At 26.9% G+C, this 7,186-nt stretch overlaps 1 non-coding gene across 1 annotated transcript; it reads right to left on the bottom strand.

Annotated features, from left to right (window-relative positions):
- Positions 1 to 5,122: 5,122 nt before the first annotated feature.
- Positions 5,123 to 5,236, bottom strand: MIR393A (microRNA MIR393a). The gene is given in 1 exon segment (NR_120753.1): positions 5,123 to 5,236. It is a non-coding gene; the product is annotated as a microRNA MIR393a (primary transcript).
- Positions 5,237 to 7,186: the final 1,950 nt, after the last annotated feature.

Raw genomic sequence — 7,186 nt, 5'->3', positions numbered from 1 at the left:
ATTTCAATTATCTTATCATAACTTAAGACTGAAACTTGTAAATTACCATTTTTTTTCTTTTCCTAATTCCTTTCCTTTCTTTAATCAATTCAATTATCTTATCATAATTTCAAACCAGAATGCCAATAATGTGAGAAAGAGGAAAAGAAGAAAGAAGTAGGAGAAACAATACGTGGATGAGAGGTGGAAGATTTGAATAGGCAGAAGCAAGAAAGAAAAGGGAGCGGTGGGGAGTGGTGGCATTTGTTGTGGTTGAGTAATGCGAAAGAATGTTTTAGGTTGAAGAAGAGAAGAATTAGTAAAAGGAAAAATGATAATTTAAAATAAATAGTTGAAAAAAATGGGTTAAGATTTGGTGGAAGATTTAGAAAAGTTTGAATAATTTTTTACAAAGATAAAAAAAATTAAATAAGATTATCGGAGAAGATTTGAAAACGTAGAATTTCGGCCTATTAATTGTCTATGTACTGAGAAAACTCAAAACAATCGATAAATTGAAAAATTTTAATATTTTAGAAAAATCTTGATCGTCGATTTCGTTTAAGATTTACCGAAAAACAGTTTTACGAATTTTAACAAAATGTACATACTTTTTTTTTAAAAAAAAAACTAAAAGTATTTTTTCCAATTTTCTAAATTCATCCTATTATTCATTGTCTTGTCATATTATTTTAAAAATCTCAAGTTGGAGTTTCAAAAACCAAAAGAAAGCGAAGGCTTAAAATTTGATAAAGAATTGAAATAATTCATTTAAAAAATATGTGGAAAATTTAATAGAAAACAAACATAAAACATTTAAATAGAAAACCAAGAATAAAAGAAAAAGAAATCATTACCAAATCCAACTTTAGGTTGTGAAGTGTTAATTGTGCCACCCTAATTGAATTAGGTTAAAATTGTCAAATCCACATAATAAGTCCATTGGTAAGTTTGAACTTTACTTTTTCTAATTCCATATTTTTATATATTAAAAAAGAAAAGGTATTTTTTGTTTAATACATACTTTTTCTTTTTAAAATTTTTGAATTCTAGAAGCAAAGGTACAAATATCAAAGAAGCTTTTGTAATGAGGGGCAGAATGATGGAGAAATGGGGCCTCCCATTCTTCTGACTGACTTTCCTCCTCCCAAAAACATTATCATTTCCTCTCAAAAGAGGCAGACATACACCAAATTGGTCACACAACACTAACATGAAAATGAAAATTAAAAGGAAAAAGAAAAAAAAATCAACCAACCATAAGATTCATTTACCTCCTCAAAATATTCATGTTCATTTAGGTGCACATCAATTAATCAATTAATCTTCAGGTGTACTTAATCCTATAATATTTGAATATTAAAAAAACTTGTGATATATTATAGTAAATTGTAAACAGTTAGAAAAAATAACAAAATGATAAAAAGATCGTTGTTTGGAATGCATGATAGTTTAGAAGGAATGAGAGAAGTTTCACATTTTACCCTTATAGTCAGGTTTAAGAAAAATCAAGGTAAAAGAGAATTAAATTTAGAAATTTAATTGATTTAAATTATAAAATTCACACTATTTATTTCAAATGAAATTCAAACATAAATGTAAATTAATATACGTTTGAAACAAAAAGGTAATTAGTATTTGAAATTGAGTTAAACTTCCTAGGTAACACATAAATAATAACATGAATACTGTCCCATTTCATCTCTGTTTTATTGCATAAAAATTTATCAAAGTAAAGTTCAATCATAATTGATATGACCCATCTTTTCCTCCCTAAAATTTTTGAAATTGAATCCCTCATTCCTACTATAAGAAAAGCAATAATATAAAATAAAGTTTTGTGCTGCTACAAAAAAGATTTGAACTTTGACTAGAGTTTTATGAAATCATGCCTATAGTTTATAACCACATAAAACAATATAAAGGAATAGGTGTTTAGTTAAACAAAATACTCATAAAAAACTTCCTATACGTTCTTTCCAATCAAATATTTTATAACACGTGTCATAATAACATGAGGATATTTGATATGGACTACTTTTAATAGGATAAAAAATTCAATCTTATTATCTTATCTTCGCAGTTACATTATATACTAAACAAAATAAATAAATAGACTTCAAGACATGTGCCAACTTGAACATTATCAATGAGGAATAATTGGTACATATTTCTTGGCTTTCAAGTTGGAGATTCAAGTTATGATGAGCCACACACTCATTATTCTACTACAAGAGAAATCTCCTTAAAGATTATTAAGCAACCTTGGGAGAGGGGAGGATTATGTGATAACTAAAAATATATGCTCAATAATATAAAATATATATGGATTTAATTACATGAGACATTACATTAATGACATAAAATAAACTTCTCCACAGTCGAGGAAAGAGAAAAGAACTATGGTTTTTTTCCTCTCAAGAAACTGTGGGGTTATTGTTTATTTATTTTCTTGTGTGTGTATATAATTTTTATGATAAGGTTTAAGTTTGGAGGGAAATTCCCCAAAAAAATAGGGTCCTCCCCTTAATATTTTTAAGGAAGCCTTCTTCATGTACATATTAAAAAGAAAAAAAAAAAAAAGAAGATATATGAAAATGGAAATACAAAATCAGATTTTGGGGTTTTGGTTTGGCTGTTTTTATGTATCCTTGAAACTCTGTGTATTTTAATAGGTGAGACATTCTTTTTCAATTTATTGCTCTCATATTTCATGTGGGAGGACAAAATTAATTATGGCACTATTAACTTTCAAGTGTCCCAAAAGTATTTAATTTAAATTCCTTTTAATCCTTGGGACCAAACAAAACCATCTCTTCACATTGTGTTTCTATGAATGTATTGAAAGACTTTATGGCAAAATAAACTAGATTCAGAATATATAAATCCAGATAAACTTTTTGAAACTAAAAAAAAAATTAAAAATAAATAAATACAAACGGCAAACTGGTTCATTTCCACAAAACTAGACAACAAATACTAGCTAATACGTAGAGCTTTTAAAAACATATTCGAGAACGATGTATTATCAAATGGGATCTTAATCAAATGTATATAGAACCAAATAATTTTTATTGACATAATGTTATGAATGCTATGCTTATGGGTCCGGAGTATATTAAGAGTACTAAGAATATGTGTCAACCTAATTAAGATGTCTTGGTCTGAACTTATTAATTCCTTGTTTTAATATGTAGTTGAAAAAGAATTGAGATATGTGGGCATTTACCAATTTGATATCTTGGATACACTTCCTCCATTAATGTGGCACATGTAATAGTAAATTATTGAAGAGATAATGTATAGAGAAGAAGAGAATAGTAAAAGGTGGGGTGGCCATGTGATTAAAGGGATTAAATAGGGAAGATAAGAGACCATATATGAAATATGAGAGAGTTGAGGGGTCATGTGCTTTAAAACAAGAGATCAACAAAAGACCCTTTTGATCTTTTTCTTAGATGAATATTACAAAACAGCATAATAGTTTGCTTAAAAGGACTGTTTTCAAGGGCTCCCCATCACATGTTTATCGTATAGGATTCCCTTTATTTTTGCCTTTAAAGACAAGACAACAAAGCCAAGGCACCTTAATTATTTATATATATATATATATATATATATATAAAAATATAAATAAATATAAATTCATTATCTTTGTATGATGATCATGGGAATTAAATGGGTAATTAATAATCCCTTTTTTCCCCCTTAAAATTTTTACTTTTTTGGAAGCTTTTACTATCAACATCTTCTAATTAAAAATAAAAACATAGGTCAAAAGACTCTACACTTAAATTAACCTTTTAGATGTAAAAGGAGATAAGAAAAAGACTTTAGTTGTACAAAGTAAAAAAGAAAATATGAAAAGAGAGACAAGATTTGATTTAATCTGTTCTCATGTTTTTCAACCAATGTTTCATCTACAAAATTGTACTCAATTACCAGCCTTCCACTATGTTGTCTGCTAATGATGGCATTCATCAATACCATACAACACACCAATTTTAAAATAATAATATTTAAAAAAAAAAAAAAAAGATAGCATTTATGCTCCTTTTTCACTTTCATTCTCCAAAAAAAAAAAAAAAAAAAAAGTCATAACTGTGTGTTAAAAAAAATCTTTTGTTATTGATATTATTTGATGAAAAATTTAACATTTTTTAAAGACAGTCAGAATCAATAAATTTGAACTTGAACTTATATTTTAGGAGATGGGAATATATATATATATACATTAAGCAAACTTGAGAAACAACCCTTTTGACTTTTGGGTTTTTCTTTTCTCTTTTGAATAACAAATTCATTAAAAACACATCTAATATCAGTTTCAGTTGAAATTTATATTAATTCTAACTGACTTTGAAAAAAATTGTTTAAATTTTCCATCAAATAATTAATATCAATAACAAAACAAGTTCTTTTTTAAAAACATGGTAGAACTTGTTTAACAAACTAAATAAGATAAGAAACTTACATGATTGACTTTTACCATGACCTTATTTTTCGAAAACAAACAAAAAACAAAAGATTTGGATCCCCTTTTGTGATAACCATTTGTTATTCATTATTTTTGTTAATCACTATTTCTCTATATTTGTCTGTTTGTTTGTTATGTTGCCTATCTTTTAGAAACTGAGAGTTTTGAAATGAAAAAAAAAAAAAAAAAAAAAGAAAGACAGAGCTTACAATTTATAACAATCTAAAAATAAAACATAAGTTTAATTATCAAATGAGTCATTTGTTATAAAAAAACACTTCAAATATCTCATAATAAAAAAAATACATATAAATTCTAAAACGTTTTGCAAGGATGATATATCTTCATTCCAAAGATTAAAGGTACATCCAAATTCTCACACAACGTTTAGTGGAGAAATCAGATTTAGAAAAATCTAATAATTTTGTTGTCAGCATCAAAACAGATGCATCAGAAACCCAAAGAAAACACAAATGCAAAGTTATTATTGTAATGGAATTAAAGGGGAAAGTAGAAAAACATACTTGAGATGTAAAAGCTTAATTTTGTGGGGTTAGCCTGAAAGTTAGATATGATGGGAAGAGCGGCGGCAGAGGGCGGAGGGGCGGTGGCCGGAGAAGTGGAGGATAGATTAGGGGTTTAAATTGAAAGGAGAAAATTGTAGCTAAAGGAGGAATCCGAAGGGATAGCATGATCCAAAATTATGTAGAAGAAAGAAAATGAAAAAAAAACTGTAAATATATAAGTTGGGATCAATGCGATCCCTTTGGATGCTTCCTCTAGTTGCACACAAATATATTGTTCATCGGAGAAGAACTTCCATATATGAATTAATATATATTTTCTTTCTCTCTTCTTCTCTAGATCTTGAGGGTTGAAACTCTTTTGAAGGAGGAGACTTCAATATAAAAGAATGACTTAAGTGCTTTAACAACGACATTTTTCCTTTTTCTAAACAAAAAAAATTTCTTTTTTTTCTCTCTCCCTTTAATTATAATTAAATTCAACCTGAAAAAACTTCGAATTGATTTGTTTTTTTTTTTTTTAAAAAAAGTTACTGTGATAAAAAGTTAATTATTACATTCGCATGCATGTAAATCATTCTCCAACCCTAATTACAAGATTAGTAGTCTCTCAAACCATTATACCACTCACACGATTAAGATTAATTAGCATACCGAAAAGACATAAATTCTTTTTAAATTCTTCGAGTTGATCGTCACTTTCTTCGACCTATTTGAAATGGAACAATAACAACTAATCTTCTAATATCTTGCGAAAATGTAGTTACTTATAACCAATTTTATTCGATGGTACTCTCACAATGGATTTGGAGAAATAAAGCAACGTGTAAAAAAAAAAAATCCTCCACCGCTTAAATTGTGGAAAAACATATATAAGTATTGTAATTTTAAGAAAAACTTTCGTTAATGCAACAAAATAACAAACCGCTTATAACAAAGTCTAGGTTTGTCATTTCATTTTCTTCTCTTACTCTCGATTTCTTTCATCGTCTTCTTAGTCCAATTTCTTTCATTGTCTTTCTTCTTTTCATTCTTTTCTTTTTTTTTTCTGTTGCAATTTCTTTCTATCGTATTTTTTCTTTTCTTTTTCTTTTTTTCTGCTGCGATTTTTTTCTATTGTCATTCTTCTTTTCTGATTCTTTTTTTACCTCGTTTGTTTTTCTATCGTATTTCTTCTTTTCTTTTTTTCTTTTTTTTATGTGATTTCTTTCCATTGTCTTTCTTTTTTTCTCTTTCTTTACGACGTTTAAATTTTAGGTAATAAAATCTAAACGACCGTATACAAAAAATAGAAAAATCTAAAAGATCGTGTATAAAGAATTTTGAAAAAAAATCATTGAGTAGCGAAATGTAAATGATCGTGGAAAAAAAGTAAACGATTGTGAAAAAAATTAAAGATTGTGTACAAACAATCTTGAAGAAAATCATTTATATTGGAGTAGCCAAATGTAAACAGTGGTGTAAAAAAGTAAAAGATCGTGTATAAAGAATCTTACAAAAATAATTTAAATTGAAGTAACTAAAGGTAAACAATCGTATAAAAAAATTAAATGATAGTGTAAAAAAATAAATTATCGCGATCGTGTACAAAAAGAATTAAAAAAAATTGTGTACCAAATTTTGAAATAAAAAATGTTTAGAACCCAAATTTAAACCATCGTGTAACTAAATTTAAACGTATCAAATTAAACGATAGAATTGAAAAGATAAATTGTAGTCATATATAAACAAACAATAATCAAATCTAAACGATTGCAAATATATTACGCGCGCGTTGTTGACGGCATGGTTGATGGGGCATTTTTGGTATTTTACACAGTAAGCCTCTAGACTTTTTTCATTTTTAGAATTGTTCTATACGGTATAAATATTTTACCGCTTTGTTATATCTTTTGAAAAGACCTCTAATTTTAACCTTATAATGATTTCACTCCAGATATTGTTTAATAAATTATAAAACATATATAATATGTGAAGTTTATAAAATTTCAACTAAATTGAGAAATTTATGAATTGTACAAAGTTATTCAATAGTTAAATTATAGGGTTTTTATTTATTTATTTTTTCTTTTTTGGTTTAAAATTATGGGTTTAGTAACCAAATGAGGTTAATTACTGCAACATTCATTTAACTTTATGATCCAAATTGATACAAATAAAAAGTTTAGAATCAAACTATTATAAAACAACATCCATAGACAAAGTT

Source organism: Cucumis melo, chromosome 10, assembly GCF_025177605.1.
Source record: "Cucumis melo cultivar AY chromosome 10, USDA_Cmelo_AY_1.0, whole genome shotgun sequence".
In the NCBI taxonomy this organism is placed as follows: Eukaryota; Viridiplantae; Streptophyta; class Magnoliopsida; order Cucurbitales; family Cucurbitaceae; genus Cucumis; species Cucumis melo.
This window is presented reverse-complemented; position numbering and strand designations above follow the sequence as displayed.